Genomic DNA, 21,364 nt, shown 5'->3' on the forward strand with positions numbered 1-21,364 from the left:
GTGCTCGGACAAGTAAAACGCGGATTACAGTAATCCATGGGATGGGGGGCGTTGGAAAGACGACTATTGCCAAACTCAGCTACAATAAGCTTTCAAAGAATTTCGACAATTGTTGCTTTCTGTCCAACATCCGTGAAATGTCAGAACGCAAGGGCATTGAATGCTTGCAGAATCAGCTTATCTCAAACATCCTCAAAAAAGAATGGACTGATACAAAAAACATAGATGACGGGACTCAGACAATTAAGTTCAGGTTGCCTACTAAAAAAGTCCTCCTTCTTCTCGATGATGTGCCTGATACGAAACATATGGATGCACTCGTAGGTGATCGTAATTGGTCTGGTAAAGGGAGCAAAGTTATTATCACTACTAGAAACAAAGACATTTTCAAGGTTCCTGAAGTGGATGACCATTATGAGGTTAGTTTCATGGATTCCGTTCAATCTCTTCTACTTTTTAGCAAACATGCCTTCAGAAGAGATTCTCCTTTAAAAGGTTATATCAACCAATCCAACAAGGCGATAGGCATTGCTGGAGGTCTTCCACTAGCTCTTGAGGTGATAGGTTCCCTTTTATCTCGCACAAAAAAGGAAATGTGGGATATGACATTGCACAAGTTGGCCAACGTTCCTCATGTGGATGTTCGGAGTAAGCTTGAAATAAGTTATAATGCATTAGAAAATGAACAAAAGTACATATTCCTCGACATAGATTGTTTTTTCATTGGATATGACAAAGAAATTGTGGTTCATTTCTGGGATGCATCTGAACTTTTTCCGAAAGTAGCCATGGAAGTTTTGCAGAACATGTCTTTGACAAAGATTAAATAAGATAATACAGTGTGGATGCATGACCAACTTAGAGACCTTGGAAGAATATTAGTTCGTCAAGAAAGTAAGATGAATATAGAGAAGCAAAGTAGGGTGTGGAATCCTGAGGAAGCATTAAAATTGCTAAGGAGGCATAAGGTAAAATCTCCTCCACAATAAATTTCCAGTTCATTATGGATATTTTCTATCCAAGAAAGCCAATTACTTTTTGTGTTCTCTACCGCCGTTATGACCTGCTCAACCAATAATTTTATGCTTTTAAGATTATAGGAACGATAGTGCTCAACTCAACCCCTTAAAAAAGTGAACTTGAATGAATGTGCTTCCCTTCAACTTTTCTTTGGGCAAGGAAATAAAGAAGTTGAAGCTCTTCGTCTCAAGTTTGACCATGAGGAGCAGTATTGTTTTACCTATGAGAGCTTTGAGAACCTCTCAAATCTAAGGTTCCTTGCAATTGACGGTTCGAAGGAAAATTTTCATGCAGAAGAGAGGCTTCTTTGGCACGAATCGACATCAAATGTTCTTCCAACTAATGAGAATTCATATCTCCTTCCACGATTACAGTGGCTTTCATGGTGCGATATTCCCCTATCATTTAATGTAACAAATTTCTCCATGGAGGATGTGGTCAATCTTGATTTATCTGGGAGTGCAATTATGCATGATTGGAAGGGGTGGAGCCACATGGAGGTATATTATATGCTAGACAACACTTATTATTCCGTCTTATTAGATTTAAAAGTAATCTTTGCATGATTTTTTTTATAGGTGATGAAGAATTTGAAAGTTCTGAATTTGACCGGTTGCCATCTCTTGGAGAGAACTCCCACCTTCTCTACTTCGGCAAATATAGAACGTTTGATCCTACAGGGCTGTAAATCATTAATCGAAATTGATAGGTCGATTTGTCGGTTGAAACACTTAGTTTACTTAGATGCAAGCAATTGTGAGAATCTTCGAAGGCTGCCAGATGAGCTAGGTGGAGATCTTGCAAGCCTTGAATACCTAAATCTAAGTCAGTGTGTACGGTTGGAGAGGCTTCCGGATTCAATCTGGAATTTGGAATCGCTGATTGAGTTCAATATAGGCCGGACGTGGATCAAAGAACTACCAAATTCCATTAGAAAGTTGAGAAATTTGAAAGCAGTGACGACATGGTGCAGTTACATAAGCAAAATACCCGATGCCCTTTGGACGATGGAGAAGCTCAAAGAAATACAATTCCATTGTGAAATTGAGCCTGGAGGCCATGTGAAAGTTGGCAAGTGCATCTACATGAATCAATCCCTGAGGATCTTGAGATTAAGGAAGGCGCATATATGCGCACTACCGAGGCTTCCTGAAAGTCTTATCATTCTTGAATTGTCTTGGTTGTACATGGACATGTTTCCAGATATCTCAAACCTCACTAATTTAAAGGTGTTGGATCTGATATTTAGCCCACCTGATTTTGACGTGATATCTAATGGGCCTGTGACATGTCCAATACCACAGTGGATTGGGAACTTAACGAAATTGCAGTCTCTGTGCCTGTAGTATTATTATGTGACCACCTCACCAGCAGACCTTAGCCTCCCTCCTCAACTCAAGTCACTTAACCTTGAGTGCCCTAATTTGCGTCGCCTCCCGAGGCTTCCCTCAAGTTTATCATCCATACATTTGTATGATTGCAAGTGACTTCACTCAATGGAGGATCTATCGAATTTGAAGAATCTATTATCTCTCCAGATTAAGTACTCTGCAATTACAGAGATTCAAGGCCTTGGTTGTTTGGAGAACCTACGAGATTTGCTGCTTAATTGGCTTGTAGAGGTAGAGATACTACCTGATCTAAGCAATTTAAACAAACTGGGGCTTCTTCAAGTAAGATCTTGTGATAAGCTGGCTAAGATTCAAGGCGAACTCCCACGGTATTTGGATAGATTGTGTATTTATAGCTGTCGTTCTTTACAGGAGTTGCCCAATCTGTTTAGCTTGATGGGTAAGACAGATGTTGAAATAGACTATTGCGATAAATTTTTTGAATATGCTCGCATGAATCGACAAGTTTTGGAGCTTGTAGGCTTTAAACAGCTACAAATCCTACCTAATCTAAGCAATTCTAACCAACTAAAATGTCTTCAAGTAGAAAACTGTGGTAATTTGGTTGAGATTCAAGGCGAACTACCAGAGCCTTTGATAAAATTGAAGATTTCTTCCTGTAAATCTTTACAAAAGTTACCTGATCTGTCCAACTTGAAGGAACTGCAACAGGTTGACATAGAAGGTTGCATGAAATTAAAGGGCGAGACAATTATCGGCTTTGCATGGAGAAGTCAGGCAAATTTGTGGAAGAACCTCAAACTTCTGCGGATTTGTGGCCTCGGTCAAGTGGGGATACTATCCGATCTAAGTAATTTAAACAAACTACGACGTCTTCAAGTAGAAGATTGTGGTAATCAGGTTGAGAATCAAGGCAAACTACCACAATCTTTGGAAGAATTCGAGATTGATTCCTGTAAATCTTTACGGAAGGTGCCTGATCTGTCAAGCTTCAATGGACTGCAAAAGGTTGAAATCCACCGTTGCTACAATTTAAATGTGGCGGCAATTTCTAGGCTTTGCTCGGAGAAGTCAGTAATATTTGTGGAAGAAGACAAACGAATCTGAATATGAGGGAGAAGACAATGAATAAGTGCACTTTCCACTTGAAAGCTTCTTGATCCACGACCACAAATTGTTCCCTTGTGTTCAAACTTTAAACAAATTGAGGTAAGTCAATTCATCTGACAACCGATGTTTACCTTTATTTTGCAATCAAATTCTTTCACAGATATGAACAGAGAAGTTTTGCATGCACTTTTTAATGACCTTGTTGCAAGTTCATGTCTGAAAATCTACTGAAGGTTTTGAAATTAGGATACCTCCGAACAACTGGAGGGTGCTTACGTATGTACAAGTATTTGCATTCTTTTCCTAGTTTTGGTTTGGCATTTTCCACTACGTTTTCTTTGGATGGTTTCTTCTTGCTTTTTTGTTTCCCAGCCAGAGGTATGCATGTCAATTGCATCATTTTTATCTGATAATTACAAATTATTAGAGATCCTTGTCGATTTGCTGCTTCACATATTTTGAAGTTGATAACCTCGCTCCGCATTGGAGATAACTTCCTTGTACTGTAAACAATTAGATGGAATGTGTGCCCGAAGGTCACATAACTATGGTTCTCATTAGGAACTTTACAGCATAATCAACTTATTGTATCAATTGTGAAGACAGACACTCTATATTAATATGCTTATGCTCAGTTAATTTTCCAGGAAAGGTGTGCTTCTTAGTGGGATTTGCAAATTTTATGGCGAAGTTAGACAATGAAGGAGGAGGAATTTCACTTGGGTAGCGCCATCAGTAGTTGGTGCAGCAAAATTCCATCTCCAAGTTATCATAAACCATCTAATGGTTAAGGCTAAATTCAGTAATATCAGTTCCGAGGACATATGATAAGTCTTACTTAGGGTTAGAAATCATGCAAATGAAACTCTTGTGCGATCTCCATTATTGCCTACATTTTTTAGAAATGGTTATTGTAACATCCTGAATTTCGACCCATTTCCGGGATCCGACGAAGTGGATATTATTTCTCATTTGATTTTAGTACGTCTCGCCCGGAGATGGCCCCTTGCGGGATACTGACCAATGGGAAAGGCTATTTAGGAAAACGGTACGTGGACCAGGGACCCGATCGCAAATTGGGCACAGATTTCGAGAAAACGATGAGGAAATACTTTGGGCCAATGTGGGCCGATCGTAGGAAGGTGACGGATGTGGTTTGGCCAAGGCCAACGACGTACAATCGGATAGCAGGTGATTCTGTACGACCGAAAGTACGCGTGGCCAACCGATCCTAAACTTGAACCAAACGATCGTAACATTAGGAACTAGCGGTAATTCCTCTCGTTCTCCCGATAATCGAGGCCGTGATGACTCGGATAACCTAAGTCGATACGCGTAACCCCTAAACAGCCGCTCGTTAGTAAGAGACACGGAAAATTGAAATTGAGCAAGTTTTGATCGCGTAATTGGGCCCGAACTTCGAGGTCGATTTTCGAGGGTTTAAGAGGCTATTTTTGAGAATCCAACGTCATATTATGTTGGCCACTCATATTTGGGGTCGGTACGGTCGAAAAATGGAATTTCGACCCGGGGTCGGAAAATTACGAAAATGCCCCTAGGCCTAAATTTGGGGATTCCGAATTTTTGGAAAATTATTTGGGGATTAAATTGTGGATAATATCAGCCCAATAATTCAGTTGGGGAAAAGACCAAAGTGCCCCTCAATTATTGGATAGGGATCAATGTGGGCCAAGCATTCAAGGGCATTTTGGGCATTTTTGGAAATGTTGATCAATTTAGTCAACTTTTTCTCTCTCTCCCTCCATTTCTCACGTCTCCCCCTCTCTTCCTCTCCTCTTCGCCGGTTCCCCCTCCTCCTTTCCTTGGCCGTGAGAGTGGCTAGTTTGCCACGCCGATCATCGTTCATCCGTCGTCCGCTTAAGGTAGCCGTTCGTCCACCGCCGTAGCCGCCGATCGCCGCCGCTGTGAGCCGCCGGCTAGCCGTTCCCCCTTCCCGCTCTAGCCGAGTTAGTCTAGAGTTCGGGTAAGTCACACCCTAAACTCTATTTAGGACTTCGGGTATCGACGGATGAATTAGGAGTGGAATCGGGTTTAATTAGACGCGGTTTAGTATAGTTTTAGGGTGCTGATCGTGGTTGTTGGTGGCTGATCATGGCTGTTAGTGGCTGTTGCATATTGGATTAGATGTCTGGGAATGAGTTTTGGCGGTTGAAATTCGGTAGAAATCAATTCGGGTTTGAATCCGTGAGGTTTGGTGTGATTCTCGGATTCGTGACTACTGTACCCGTCCGGTTTGCTATTTTTGTGGAGAATTTTGTAGGCCGAATTTGAGGAATTTTTGTTCATGAAAGTTTCTCCCAACATCTTGAAGTATAATATATTTTAAATTTGGAATTTTTGAAGGCCATTTGGGTCGTACGAAAGCCCATTTTCAGACCGTATTAAAACTGCCCGGAGCACTGTTCATCCCGACCTTCTTGTCTTGCCGAATTTTTATAAAATTTCTAGATCTATTTTCAATAAAATTCCTTCACGAAAGTTGTTGGTGACTCTCTTTTCTATGACATATAAAAATTTCAAATCTTTTTAAGGTGATTTGTGTGTTGAAATAAATGTATTTTGAGGACAAAACAGTCTGTTAGAGCGAATTGATTTTGGTCTGATTTCGAGGGACAAAAAGGCATGGTTGCAGATTGAACCAGAATTCGTGTTCTTCATAAGAAATGTTTATCAAGATGTTTTTTATGACATATCCAAAATTTAGAATTTTTGGAGTTCGTATATACAATTGTATGGTTTGTGATTGTTGGTTGGTTCTGGATTGTGTCTTGGACTGAATGTGGCGTGATTGTGTGCCGAGAGGGTGTGGCCATGAGGCGTGATGGTGTGATTGCGCATTGAGTTCGCGTGCTAAGCATGGGTGATCGTGTGGTGTTCATGTGGCTAGAATGTGTATTTGTGCAGTGTATGTGAATTGTGCGATTGTGTGTGGCCGTGTGTATATGTGGCCGTGTGGTACGTGTGGAATGTGTGGAATGAAGGTACGAGAATGTAGGATTGGTTGGAAAAGTGATACCCTGACGCGTGTTCGTTTACGCGGGGTGAGTCCGTCCTAAGGTGTGTTCGTTTACGCGGGACGATGCCGTCCTTGACGAGGTGACAATGCCCGGCCCGACGGGGTGACGATGCTTGACGAGGTCAGAAGACCGTTGGCCTGATGCGTTTTACGCGGGCACGGTAGAAGGAAAGTTGAGTGTAGGATTCCATCCTGAGGCGTGTTCGTTTACGCCGGACGATGCCGTCCCTGACGAGGTGACGATGCTCGGCCCGACGGGGTGACGATGCCTGACGAGGTCAGAAGACCGTTGGCCTGATGCGTTTTACGCGGGCGCGGTAGTGGTGGAAAAGTTGGGAATGAGCTGGACTCGATTTGACGTGTGAGAATTGCGAAAGCTGACGCATGGCGTGAGTTAGTGTGCGAGTGTGGTTGTATCGTGTGATGTAGTGCTCGATTATGGGGTAAAAACTGCTAGGCATGGTATGGGACGTGCCCAAGTGGGTTTTTCCTTATAATCGAGGCACGCGTGATTGTGATGCATTGATGCATGTAAATTCATATTACATGCTTTGGTTTTGCGACATGAATGAGGCATCATTGTGGCATGTTGGCTGTATTATTATTTGGCGTGCAGGGAGATGTATGAAGAATTCCAGGTAGGTTTGCGTGTGATTGTTAGTATGAGTGGTTGTTTGTGTCAGGTATGTATTGTCTGGAGGTACGTGATAGCCTAGGTGGGGTTTAGGGGTGTACTTATTGAGATGTAATCTCATGGTTGTTTCAACCAAACATTTCAGAACCCCGGTCTGATCAATGAACCTTCCGCCGCCGCCGCAGCGCTTTGCAATACCGTTGTACACCGACATTAACGTGGTAGAGTACCCTACAAACGAGCAGGAGAATTAGGAGAATTCAGATTCAGAGGACGAAGAATCAGACTTGGAGTGGACGCCAAGTAGAGGGCGTAGGGGCAAGTGTAGGGGTTGTGGAATAGGCTTTTGGAGCGTACTAGGTGATAGGGTACCCAGGTTATCGATCCTTTTTGATATCGGTGGTATGTAGTGTGGCGATGCGGTGTGCTTGTATATATGTGATTTTGTAAATTGTGGATATTATATAAGTTTGAATGAGAAATGAATTTGTGCATTCTCCCTGATTTCCCCAGTTATTATTGTCCGGGTATTGGTGGTTTCCGCTGTTGATATAAATCTCTGATAAGTTTAATTTGGGTCGGCGATACCCTGTGATGTCGCATCATTCGACCAGAGAAGTGTGTCGCGCGCTCGAAGGGGTTCGGAGCGTGACAGTTATGCCTAGGTGATTATCTGTCATAGAAGCCCTTCCATTCACCTCAAGTTGTACTAGAGAATTCTTTTAGGTTTTAAGATCGATAAGAAGTGCCAAGGGAGACATCTCAAATGATTGGTTTTGTGCTAGTTCGAAATGTTGCTAAGATTAATTAATTTTACATAAACTTAAAGAAATCTTTTTGCGCAGGGAGCTATGGCTAATTAGGCAGCTGTACAAATGAAGACCAAATAAAGGAAAATGAAGATGACATTCAAAGTGAAGTTTTACGTCCACTTTTTAATTACTTTTTGTGAGTGCTTGGAAATCTGAAGAAGGTATTGAAATTATGGTACCTCCTAGGGTTCTTAATTATGTACATATATTTTTTTCTTTTCCTAGTTTGGTTTGGCTTTTTTAGCTATATTCTCTTTGGATGGTTTCTCCTTGCTTTTATGTTACCCAGCTAGTTTATGACAATTCATTAGAGATCCTCATCGATTTGCTGCTTCACATATTTCAAATTTGATACCCATTGCTTCGCATTGGAGATAACTTTGCTATACTGTAAAGAATTAGATGGAATGTGTGTTGAAAGGTCATAGCACTGTGGTTCTCATCCTGGAATATTTACAGCATAATCAACTCATTGTTTCAATTGTGGAGAAGACGGACTCTTTATTGATATGCAAATGTTCAATTTATTTTCCAGGAAAGGTGTGCTTTTTTAGTTGGATTTGCAAATGTTATGGAGAAGTTATAAAATGAAGGAAAATGGATTTCATTTGGGTAGTGGCATCAATAATTGGGGCAGCAAAGTTTCCATCTGTGACAAGAGAGAACTATTTAGCTTCTCCAAGGTATCATAAATCATCTTATAGTCGAGGCTAAATTTCAGTATTATCGGTGCATAGGACATGTAATAAGTCTCACTTGGGGTCTGAAATCATGTAAATTGACCCTTGTGTGATCTCCATTATTACCTGATTGGTGTTTTTTTCCCATTATTGTGTGCCCACAAAAATGATAATTACATTTCATCTAAATGCATGTTCTCTTCATTGTTATGCAATAGAACTTGCTTATTAGTATCCAGATATTCTTTTACGAGGAAACACTCGAAGGGCTTGTCTGGACTGGGAGAAAAATTGTGAGTGTTTAGAGTGGTGCTCGAGGTAGTCTTAGTTGCTCCTGCCAAAACCAGTTCATGGACCTCTCGATGTGAAAATGGTGTTCAAGGTAGTCTTAGTCATGAGTATGATAGGCACTCGAAGAAACAAGAATTGTTGGAATTCATGGAATGGGCCGTGTGGGAGAGATGACTCTGGCCAAACTTATCTACAATCAGCTTGCACATGGTTTTGAGCGCTGTTGCTTTTTTCTAACATCCGTGAAACTTCAGAGTTCAAGGGCATTTAGTTCTTGCAGAATAACTCATCTCCAATATCCTCAAAGGAAATTGAGAAAAATAAGTAATGTTGATGAAGGGATCAAGACAATTAAAGATAGGCTATTTAGTAAAAGAGTTCTCGTGGAGGTGTTGACCAGAAGAATCGATTAAATGCACGCATACGTAACATCCATTATATTTGGCATTACTAAATTCTTCAATACTGAATATCAAGCGCTAAAGGATCTTGAAATTCTTAGTGCTTTTGGCTCATCGTTGAATATAAATTTTTTCCGCTGGTTTTTTTTTGTTTTACTTACCAAAAAAAAAACTTTTTCGCTGGTCACTTGACATGGCTACTGAGACTCTCTCAGAAGCACCATAATTGCGCAAGTTCCCCCGTCAATTGGAGCTCTTACAAGCCCTGGATAATTGTCTTTGAAAAAAATGTAGATGTATAGAGAAGCTTCCGGACTTAACTGGCAATCAACAATCGCTAATTGAGTTGGATATCTCCCACACTTGCATTAAAGAGCTACCTGATTCAATGTGAAACATGAGGAGTCGGAAAGTAGTGAGGATGACTAATAGTTCCATTGGAAAGATACCTAGTGCCTTATGGATGCTGTAAAAGCTTGAAGAAATAGATGCAGCACACGATGAAAGCTTGCAACTGGAAATTCCAAATGATTTGTATCTGGCCATTCGACCAGATGCTTAATCTGTTGACAGAAGATCCAATGCCATGTTGAGTTGTGAGATTAAATAAACTGGAGTCTTGAGCTTGTCGTCTACTGTTGTAACCACATTATCAACAGACGGTGGTAACCTTTCTCAACTCAAAAGACTAGAATTGCTTGGAGAATCTACAAATTCTGGAGCTCTTTGATCTTGAACTATGGGAGAGTTTTCCAGATCTGACTCATTTGAAGAAGTTATGGTCAGTTGCACTATATTATTGTGGTAATATGGATTTTGCTTATCGCAAACTACCAGAATCTCTGGAAGAATTGTTGATCGAAGGCCCTGCCATCCTTAATGTGAGTTGATCAGGTTGAAATACTTCGCAGAGAGGGATAACATATGTGAGGCCTCTGATCGTTTCAACTTGAAGAGATTCAAATGATGCAATGTCTGGCATTGCTTAGAAGATTCAGTCATTTCTCGAAAAATTTAGAAGACATGCTTAGCGGAGGAGCTCATTTTCCAATAAGAAGTGCATGTTGTACTTAAAAGGTCCTGCATCCACAACCAAGTCTGTTGTCAAGGAAGATTTGAAACTAAAACAAATGCCTTATTGCCTGATGTCATCTCAGCAGATATCCATTGTTGTCTTTCTGGGAATCGTTATCTGTTATACATAAATTACAATCACACTTTGGCAAGTTGACTATATGATGTTCTTGTACCTTATATAGTTATTACTGGCTGTTTTTGCAATCGTTTTCTACCTTTAAGTTGGATGGCTGTAAATTGCTCACGAAATAGGACCATGGTTTCTTTTGATCTATTTCATGATTTTGATTTAGTTTAGATATATTACTTCATGACACTTTTGGTTGGCCAATTGAGTTACCGGTAAAAGATAAGTCAAATTGATGCTAGTGTTACTCCATTCAAGTGCATTATAGTGTTACCATATTCAAGTGCATTACTTTTGTCAATTTACACATTGGTCATTTACGTAAGATCCTCGGAATTTGCTGGTTTGTACTTTAAATTTGAACCTTATAACCATGCCTTGTAAAACTAAACTTTGTTATACCTTAAACAATGAAGGATATAGTCAAACGTGTAGGTTTTAATCCGTGATAAAAGCTCTTTCATTCACTTTTTAGGTATGGAGCTTTAGGTTTCAACATTGGTAAGGAGAATCGCTAACCGACAAAAGAGACCTATATGACGGTCTGAGCTCTTTCTCTTGGTAATAAGTAAGAAAAACTTACGAGTTCTTACTATAAAGGTAAGCTGAGGCTAGCGTGTGACATTCCGAATTTTGGCCCATTTTTGGGATTTATAAAACGGGTATTTCGTCAGTGCGCTTATAGTAAAAATCTCGCCCGGGAACTGATCACTCCCGGTTATTATTTTTAAATCTTGAGATTTCGCTAGAATCGCACTCGATCGAATTTGGCCGTTATTTAGAGCCCAAACTTTCGTGTCGAATTTCTTGGAAGTTCCGGGACGAAATAAATTGGACGGTGTCAATATTATCGTAGCCAGCGTTGAGATTGTCAGGAATAGTGAGAAAGTGGATTTTTGACCGGGTGCGAATTTGGACTAGTAGACCTCCCTCGTAGTGTGTTTTGGGTTATTTTCTTTTGGCCATTTTTCCTAAATTATAATTAGGATTTTTGTGGACCGTGGGATAGTTTTCGGGTTCGAATCGTGACCGTTGGATCGCGATCATTGCTTTCTCTCTCTCTCTCTCTCTCTCTCTCTCTCTCTCTCTCTCTCTCTCTCTCTCTCTCTCTCCTCCTCGCGCGCTGCGCTACGCCCATGCATGCGACGTCCCTCTCCCTTCTTTTCCGCTCACGTCTCCTCCTTCCGTCTCCTCTTTTCTTTTCTTTTTCTTTTTCTTTTCTCCCTCTTCCCTTCCTCTTCTTCTTCGTCTCTTCTGCCCCCGACCCTTGCTTCTGCTTCTGCTTCTTCCTCCGCCCGACCGCACCTCGCCGACCGCCTCGCGCCGCCGTCGCTCCGACCGAGCTGCGCCGCCGCTCGCCAACCGCCAGTAGTCCTGTCGGTCGCCCCCGTCGCCTGGTCGCTCCCCTCTCTCTCCCGACTCCCGTCCACCTCCGCAGCTCCTCCCGCCTCCGCGCCCGTCGCTCGACCGCCTCTTCGCCTCCGCCCGACGCCGCCCCACGGCCGCCGTCGGCTGCCCGTCCTCCTCTCGCCGTCGCCGAGCCGCCGCGTCGCCCGGGCAGCTCCGCCTGACGCTGCCTTCCTCCCCTCCCGAGCGCGCGAGCTCGGCTCGCCGCCGCTTGCCGCCGCGTTCGGCAAGTCCCAGCCGCCGTCCAGTCGTCCAGCCGGCTCCCCAGCTCCGCCCCGACGCCTGAGTGTCGTTGTCGCCGCCGCCGGTTCGACCCCCCCTCAGCCCCCAGCTCGCCCCCTCTCGCCACTACTGCCCCTGCTTTCTTCCTCTCCCCTACAGTCTCCGTTGCCGCCGTCGTGTCGCCTCGCCGGCCAGCCAGCCAGCCAGCCGGCCGGTCGGCTCGCCGGCCCGGCTAGCCGGCTCGCGGCCGGCTTGCCCGAGCTCGCCAGCCAGCAAACCAGTTGCTGCCCGCCGCCGTAGCTCGCCTCCGTCGCCGTCCGGCCGTCGTCATCTGGCCGGCCCAGCTTGCCGGCCAGCCACCCGGCGAGCGGCTCGCCGGCCGTAGCGTGCCCAGCCCGTGCTCGAGCTCGCCGGTCGAGCGTCCGGGCCGTGGCCGAGCTTGCCGGCGCCGTGCCCGTCCGACGGCGCGTCGCCCGTCCAACCAGGCGCGTCGCCGGCCGTGGCCGGCGCCTTGCCCGTTCGGCCAGGCGCCTCGCCCGTTCAACTTGCCGTGCGCCCGGGCATGCCGTTCGGCCACCGCCCGCGCGCTTGGGCGCGCCGTCCGGCCATTGTGCCCGCGTTGGCCCGGCCACCGCGCCCGTTGACCCATGCCCGCGCCTAGTTCGGCACTGTTCACCCGGGCCATTTTAGGCCCGAGCCGATTTTCTCCGGGCCAAAACCAAGTAAGTAACTTCCTAAACCCTACCTAGTACTTTGGGTATTTTTAGACTTGTTTAGGATGTGTTTAGTACCGGCTTAGGACTTTAATTAGGCGTGGGCTAATTAGACTGATTGTGCTTAATTGGTGAATTATTGTGGCGATAATTGTGCGGCTAATTTAGTGATTGATCGAGATAAATATGCTCGACGAATTGTCGTGGCGCTTGTGGGTGAATTGGATTAATTGAATGTGCCGACATGAATGTCGGGTCGGTGGACCGATGTGGGGAGCATGAATTGAGTTGGACCGATGTGGCGTGCGAGATTGACATTAGTGAAAGGGTGGTGATTGAAATTGATTTATATGACTAAGAGCATGGTGAATTTTGTATTATGGTGCATGTGCATGAGAAAAGCCCGGATCGATCGGAGGGCTGCCAACCTGAGGGGTGTTGACCCGGGTTGTGAGAAAGGACCTGTGGGGTGTTGACCCGGGTCGTGTGAAAGTAAGAAAGGTCCTGTGGGGTGTTGACCGGGACGAGCCCGGATTGATCGGAGGGCTGACACGTAGGGGTGTTGACCGGGTCGTGTGAAAGTAAGAAAGGTCCGTGGGGTGTTGACCGGGACGAGCCGGATTGATCGGAGGGCGGCACGTGGGGTGTTGACCGGGTCATTTGAAAGCTTGTTTTTGAAAGGTCACGTGGGGTGTTGACCGGGACAGAGCCCGGATTGATCGGAGGGCTGACCTGTGGGGTGTTGACCCGGGTCGTGTGAAAGTTGGATGGATGCGCATGTGAAATGTGTTTGGGTTGAATTGGATGAACGTACGTGTGTATGGCGCTCAAATGATTTTGATGTGTCATTGACTAATATTGCATTATTATGATTTGACTAATGTGCAGTGTGGGCATGTGGTTGGATGGCGAGGTAAGTCCATTTATGTGAATTATATATATGTAATCGGGTAGATTGCATGTACGACTTGTCTGGGTACGCATTGGCCTATGTGGGGTATAGGGGGTTGCTTATTGAGACTCGTTCTCACGGTTATTATATAACCATTTTCAGATCTGCGACCGTGATTGATTGGAGACGACACCAGGGTATCTCGGGGATGGAGGACGGGTCAAGTTACCCCATATTTTGTGTGCCCCTCTTTTGTATAGCGAAGTAGGATACCCCACCACTATTCCCTTTTGATGTTGTGTATTTGGAATTATTGTTTTGTGCTATCCCTTTGTCATATTTTATTGTCTGGGTTGTTTTAATTTCGCTTCCGCTTGCCTTTATCGTTGGGTGTTTCGTTTGGGTTGGCGACGCGTCCTGGGACGTCGCGTTCAATGATTGACCATCGAGGGGTGTCGCGAGCCCGTTGGGGTTCGGGGCGTGACATCCCTGTTGATTTGGTATCAGAGCAAGGTCAGTTCGATCCAAGTTGGTCGAAGCCTGGAGTGATAAGGAGCGATGACTTTGGGGTAGTCAGTTAAGGAGTCTTGTGTGCCATGCGTACCCCAGACCGTGTGATTGTGATTGCTAAGTGATTATATGCAATGACATGTGAAATGCAGGTGCGTCGGGACTTGAGGTAAGTGCGTGAAACCTGTTGGTTGTGATTGAGTGATGTTGGTGATTTGCTGCCTGCTTTGTGAATTGTGGTTGTGATTTGTTGTCATGGATGATTGGCTGCCTGCTAAGTGAATTATTGTTGTGATTCACTGCCTAGGGCTTTAGATTGATATAGTTGGCCTAGGTCTTTAATTCCCGAGGGGAATTATAGCAGGTAAGTGAGTGGTGTGACATTGTGAGTTTAAGCAGTTGAGGTCGAGGTCGAGGTCGAGGTCATGTAGGTCCGCAAGCTAGAGTTGCAGAGGATTCCAGATGGGATGAGATTTTGAGGGCACTCGAGGGAGTTGGAATTTTAATGGGAAGGCAAACTAAGGAGCGAAATGCTACTGTTGCTACTAATGCCACTGATGCTGAGGCCATTATTGTTGCCGTTAATGGAAATGTTGGGAATCAAGGTCAAGGGCAAGTTAATGCAGTCAGATAGATGCGTCAGCTGGTTGGAAAATATTTGAAATTGAAACCTCTGAAGTTCGATGGTAAAGGTGACCCTGAGGCTACATTGCTTTGGAGGTATTCGGGTGCACTGGCGAGGAGAAAGTGACCCTGGCTATATATCAACTTTAAGGAAATGTAAATGATTGGTAAGAGGGCCCCCAAAGTGGGATATTTCAGAGGGCATATTTCTAAGCTGGGGTGTCGTTATCGAGGCCTTCAATGGGAGGTACTTTCAGAGAGCGCGTGAGGACAGAAAATGACAGAGTTTCTTCGGCTTCACTAAAATTGAATGTTAGTCGATCAGTACGAGGTAGAGTTGGTAAGGTTATTTAAGTACGCACCAAGGATAGTTAATGATCGTGTGGATAGGACAAGGAGGTTCCGGGATGGACTGAAACCGAACCTCCGCAGTCAGTTGATGTTAATGAACTTAAGGGATTGTAATGAGCTGTATGACAAGGCTTAAACGGTTGAAAGGGATATGAATGAGAGGGTTACCGTATAGGGATTGCGGTACACGCCAGCTAGGGACAATAGGAACTTTGGAATGAAGTCTATGACAGAGAATCGGAGATTTGTCCCTCTAGTAAGAAAGGACTTTGGGAAGTCGAGTTACCACTCCAATACCGCATGTCGGTCTTGTGGAAAGAGGCATAGGAATGACTATTGCCAAGGTAGAAGTGGAGCATGTTGTGGATGTGGACAGTAAGGTCACCAAGTGAGAAATTGTTGAACCGATAGGTTAGGTTACTAATGCAATCGCAGCGACCGCAGGTAGGACATTAAGCGAGAGCTGCCTCGCAGATTTATCAGAATCGACTAAGGACGTAAGGAAAAGTGTATGTTGTGGCTGAGAAGGAAGTGAATGATGCGCCTTGAAAGTCTAAATGCGTTATGAGATGGTATTGGATACAATAGAAGATGATTTTGAAGTTATCGCTTGAGTGGTCATGTAAGACTTATAATCAATCTTATGGTAAATAGGCGCAATCAGTTTACGGGTTTCTGAATTATTGATGATATTCTTGGACGGGTTGGGAATGATAAGTGTGGTTTGGAAATTTCGGATTTTGTAAGGAACCGGGGTGATTTAATTTGGGAGACTGTTGGATTGAAATTGGAGGGATTAAGCCTCGTCTTTGAGGTGTGGAAAGATAACTATCTTGTGATTAACTCGTTGGTTAAGGAGTCAAGGCTAGAGGACATAGCCGAAGTGTATAATCTTCCTGATGTCTTTCCTCAGGAATTGCCGGAATTGCCACCTGATAGAGAAGTGGAGTTTGTGGGTGAATTAGCCCCAAGGATAGAACCGATCTTGAAAGTGCCCTATAGGATGTCACTGTTGGAATTGAAGGAATTGAAGGTCCAAACGCAGGAGTTATGGGATAAAGGTTTTATTCGCCGAGTGCGTCTCCATGGGGAGCGCCAGTGTTGTTCGTGAGGAAAAAGGATGGATCCTTGAGGTTGTGCATTGACTACAGACAATTGAACCAGGTGACCATTAAGAATAAGTATCCGTTGCCAAGGATTGATGACCTATTTGATCAGTTGCAAGGGGCGTCGGTGTTTTCAAAAATCGATCTGAGGACTGGCTATCACCAATTGAGGATCAAGAAGGAGGACGTGCCGAAGTCGGCATTTAGGACGAGGTACGGACACTATGAGTTTACGGTAATGCCGTTTGGACTGACGAACGCCCCTGCAGCCTTTAAGGATTTAATGAATCGGGTATTCAAGGAATTTTTAGATCGGTTTGTGATCGTGTTCATAGATGATATTCGGTGTATTCAAAGAGTTCCGCCGAGCACGAGGTACATTTGGAAAAGGTTCTACGGACCTTAAGGGAACACGCACTCTACGCTAAGTTCAAGAAGTGCGATCGGCTTCACCAAGTGGCGTTCTTAGGACATGTGATATCCGGAGAAGGAATTGCGGTGGACCCGACAAAGATTGAAGCCGTCACGAATTGGCCGAGACCGACAACAGTAACCGAGGTTTGGAGCTTCCTCGGACTAGCAGGTTATTATAGACGCTTCGTGGAGAAGTTTTCGGCATTAGCGACGCCGTTGACGCGGTTACTAAAGAAGGAGATGAGGTTTGAATGGACGGATAAGTGCGAAAGGAGCTTCCAAGAATTAAAACAGAGATTGACGACCGCGCCAGTGTTAACGATCCCGTCAGGCCCGGGAGGATATGAGATTTACAGTGACGCGTCGTTAAGAGGATTGGGATGCGTGCTAATGCAACACGGGAAAGTAGTGGCATACGCATCGCGACAGTTGAGGCCACACGAGCAGAACTATCCGACGCATGACTTGGAATTGGCCGCGATTATTTTCGCTCTTAAGATTTGGAGACACTACCTGTGTGGGGAGAAATTTCAGATTTATACGGACCATCAAAGTTTAAGGTACTTGTTCTCCCAAAAGGAATTAAATATGAGACAGCGCCGTTGGATGGAACTCCTTAAGGATTACGACTGCGAGATTATGTATCACCCTGGAAAAGCTAATAAGGTAGCGGATGCACCGAGTCGGAAATCGAGCATCGCGCATATGATGGTCAAGGAGTGGACTCTGTTGGAGGGAGTTCGGGATTCGAATTTAAGTTTGAAGTGAGTCATGTCTCGAGCCTACTTGCAGCGCTGAGGATTGAACCAGAAATACAGACTAAGATTAAGGCTTTACAATCGACGGACTCGGAGACTCAGAAGATTTTGAGTATGGATGCCACAAAAAGGAAATCAGATTTTCAGGTATCCGAGGATGGAATTCTAAAGTTCCGTGGACGGTTATGTGTACCCAGTGATACAGAACTGAAGGAAGAGATTTTTTCTGAAGCACACCGTAGCAATTACAGTATTCACCCGGGTAGTACGAAAATGTATCAGAACTTGCGACAGCATTATTGGTGGAACGGCATGAAAGTGGACGTAGCCAAGCACGTGGCCAAGTGTTTAACATGTCAGCAAGTGAAGGCACAACATTGTAAGCCGGGTGGAATGTTGTAGCCATTGGAAATTCCTGAGTGGAAATGGGAACACATCACGATGGACTTTGTAATGGGATTACCGAGAAGTCAAAGGGGTCATGATTCGATTTGGGTGGTAGTCGACCGATTGACAAAGTCAGCACATTTTCTACCTGTACGAAAGGACTTCGCCTTGGAAAGGTATGCCGAGATTTACGTGCGACAAATAGTCCGTCTGCACGGAGTGCCAGTGACAATCACTTCAGACCGGGATCCTAAATTTACTGCCGCCTTTTGGAAAAGTCTTCATGCGGCATTAGGAACGAAGTTACAGTTTAGCACGGCCTATCATCCCCAGACGGATGGCCAGTCTGAAAGGACGATTCAAACTTTGGAGGACATGCTGAGAGCGTGTGAGTTAGATTTTCAGGGCAAGTGGGAAGAACAGTTACATTTGGTGGAATTTGCCTACAACAACAGTTTTCAGCAGAGTGTCGGGATGGCACCGTTTGAGGCACTATATGGCAGGGCGTACAGAACACCATTGTGTTGGGATGAAGTGGGGGAAAGAAGTATAACGGGTCCAGAGTTAGTTCAGCAATCGGTGAAAACAGTAAAGGCTATCCGGGAAAGGTTGAGAACAGTCCAAAGTCGTCAGAAAAGTAACGCAGACCGAAGGCGTAGGCCGTTAGAATTTCAGATTGGCGACCATGTATTTCTTAAGATCTCGCTAATGAGGGGACTATCTGGGTTTGGCAAGAAAGGGAAACTAAGTCCAAGGTATATAGGCCCGTTCGAGATTTTGGAAAGGATTGGGACGTTGGCCTATCGTCTCGCGCTACCACCAAATTTGTCTCAAGTGCACAACGTATTCCACGTGTCAATGTTAAGAAAGTATGAACCGGACCCGACCCACGTGCTGAACTACGAAGAGATAGACATGGATGACAGAGTGTCGTATGTGGAAAAGCCAATTCGGATCGAGGACAGAATAGAAAGAATGCTGCGGAACAAGAAACTTCCGATGGTCAAGGTGATTTGGGAGCACCATGGAACTGAAGGCGCGACGTGGGAAAGCGAAGAGTTGATGCGACACCAGTACCCTCATTTGTTTGAATAGTTGGGTTGAATTGTAAATTTCGAGGACGAAATTTTTGTAAGGGGGGAAGAGTTGTGACATTCCGAATTTTGGCCCATTTTTGGGATTTATAAAACGGGTATTTCGTCAGTGCGCTTATAGTAAAAATCTCGCCCGGGAACTGATCACTCCCGGTTATTATTTTTAAATCTTGAGATTTCGCTAGAATCGCACTCGATCGAATTTGGCCGTTATTTAGAGCCCAAACTTTCGTGTCGAATTTCTTGGAAGTTCCGGGACGAAATAAATTGGACGGTGTCAATATTATCGTAGCCAGCGTTGAGATTGTCAGGAATAGTGAGAAAGTGGATTTTTGACCGGGTGCGAATTTGGACTAGTAGACCTCCCTCGTAGTGTGTTTTGGGTTATTTTCTTTTGGCCATTTTTCCTAAATTATAATTAGGATTTTTGTGGACCGTGGGATAGTTTTCGGGTTCGAATCGTGACCGTTGGATCGCGATCATTGCTTTCTCTCTCTCTCTCTCTCTCTCTCTCTCTCTCTCTCTCTCTCTCTCTCTCTCTCTCTCTCCCTCCTCGCCGCGCATGTTCGCCCATGCATGCGGACGTCCCCTCTCCTCTTCTTTTCCGCTCACGTCTCCTCCTTCCGTCTCCCTCTTTTCTTTTCTTTTTCTTTTTCTTTTCTCCCTCTTCCCTTCCTCTTCTTCTTCGTCTCTTCTGCCCCCGACCCTTGCTTCTGCTTCTGCTTCTTCCTCCGCCCGACCGCACCTCGCCGACCGCCTCGCGCCGCCGTCGCTCCGACCGAGCTGCGCCGCCGCTCGCCAACCGCCAGCAGTCCTGTCGGTCGCCCCCGTCGCCTGGTCGCTCCCCTCTCTCTCCCGACTCCCGTCCACCTCCGCAGCTCCTCCCCGCCTCCGCAGCCCGCTGCTCGACCGCCCTTCGCCTCGCCGCCCGACGCCGCCCCACCGGTCGCCGCCGTCGCTGCCCGTCCTCCTCTCGCCGTCGTCGAGCCGCCGCGTCGCCGGCGGCTCCGCTTCGGCACGCTGCCTTCCTCCCCTCCCGAGCGCGCGAGCTCGGCTCGCCGCCGCTTGCCGCCGCGTTCGGCAAGTCCCAGCCGCCGTCCAGTCGTCCAGCCGGCTCCCCAGCTCCGCCCCGACGCCTGAGTGTCGTTGTCGCCGCCGCCGGTTCGACCCCCCCTCAGCCCCCAGCTCGCCCCCTCTCGCCACCACTGCCCCTGCTTTCTTCCTCTCCCCTACAGTCTCCGTTGCCGCCGTCGTGTCGCCTCGCCGGCCAGCCAGCCCAGCCCGGCCGGTCACCCGGTCGCCAGCCTAGCCACTCGCGGCGGCCTTGCCCGAGCTGCTTCGCCCGCCCGGCCACACCATGCTGCTGCCCGCCGCCGTAGCTCGCCGCCGTCACCGTCCGACCGTCGTCCTGGCCGCCCGGCTTGCCGGCCAGCCACCCGGCCAGAGCGGTCGCGGCGAGCGTGCCCGGCCGTGCTCGAGCTCGCCGGTCGAGCGTCTCGGCCGTGGCCGAGCTTGCCCGGCGCCGTGCCCGTCCGACCAGGCGCGTCGCCCGTCCAACCAGGCGCGTCGCCGGCCGTGGCCGGCGCCTTGCCCGTTCAGCCCGGGCACCTCGCCCGTTCAACTTGCCGTGCGCCCGGGCATGCGCGTTCGGCCACCGCGCCGCGCGCGGGCGCGCCGTCCGGCCATTGTGCCGCGTTGGCCGGCCACCGCGCCCGTTGACCCATGCCCGCGCCTAGTTCGGCACTGTTCACCCGGGCCATTTTAGGCCCGAGCCGATTTTCTCCGGGCCAAAACCAAGTAAGTAACTTCCTAAACCCTACCTAGTACTTTGGGTATTTTTAGACTTGTTTAGGATGTGTTTAGTACCGGCTTAGGACTTTAATTAGGCGTGGGCTAATTAGACTGATTGTGCTTAATTGGTGAATTATTGTGGCGATAATTGTGCGGCTAATTTAGTGATTGACTGAGATAAATATGCCTGACTGAATTGTCGTGGCGCTTGTGGGTGAATTGGATTAATTGAATGTGCCGACATGAATGTCGGGTCAGTGGACCGATGTGGGGAGCATGAATTGAGTTGACTGATGTGGCGTGCGAGATTGACATTAGTGAAAGGGTGGTGATTGAAATTGATTTATATGACTAAGAGCATGGTGAATTTTGTATTATGGTGCATGTGCATGAGAAAAGCCCGGATCGATCGGAGGGCTGCCAACCTGAGGGGTGTTGACCCGGGTTGTGAGAAAGGACCTGTGGGGTGTTGACCCGGGTCGTGTGAAAGTAAGAAAGGTCCTGTGGGGTGTTGACCCGGGACAGAGCCCGGATTGATCGGAGGGCTGACCTGT

The 21,364-nt window shown here is 46.2% G+C and overlaps 1 pseudogene; it reads left to right on the plus strand.

Moving 5' to 3' along the window:
• The first annotated feature begins 236 nt into the window (after positions 1 to 236).
• LOC130134647 (disease resistance protein RUN1-like) lies at positions 237 to 3,479 on the plus strand (annotated as a pseudogene).
• The last annotated feature ends 17,885 nt before the right edge of the window (positions 3,480 to 21,364 follow it).

The sequence above is a fragment of the Syzygium oleosum genome, unplaced genomic scaffold, assembly GCF_021117445.2.
Source record: "Syzygium oleosum isolate NSW1041296 unplaced genomic scaffold, Sole_v2.1 Sole_v2.01, whole genome shotgun sequence".
Taxonomy (NCBI): domain Eukaryota; kingdom Viridiplantae; phylum Streptophyta; class Magnoliopsida; order Myrtales; family Myrtaceae; genus Syzygium; species Syzygium oleosum.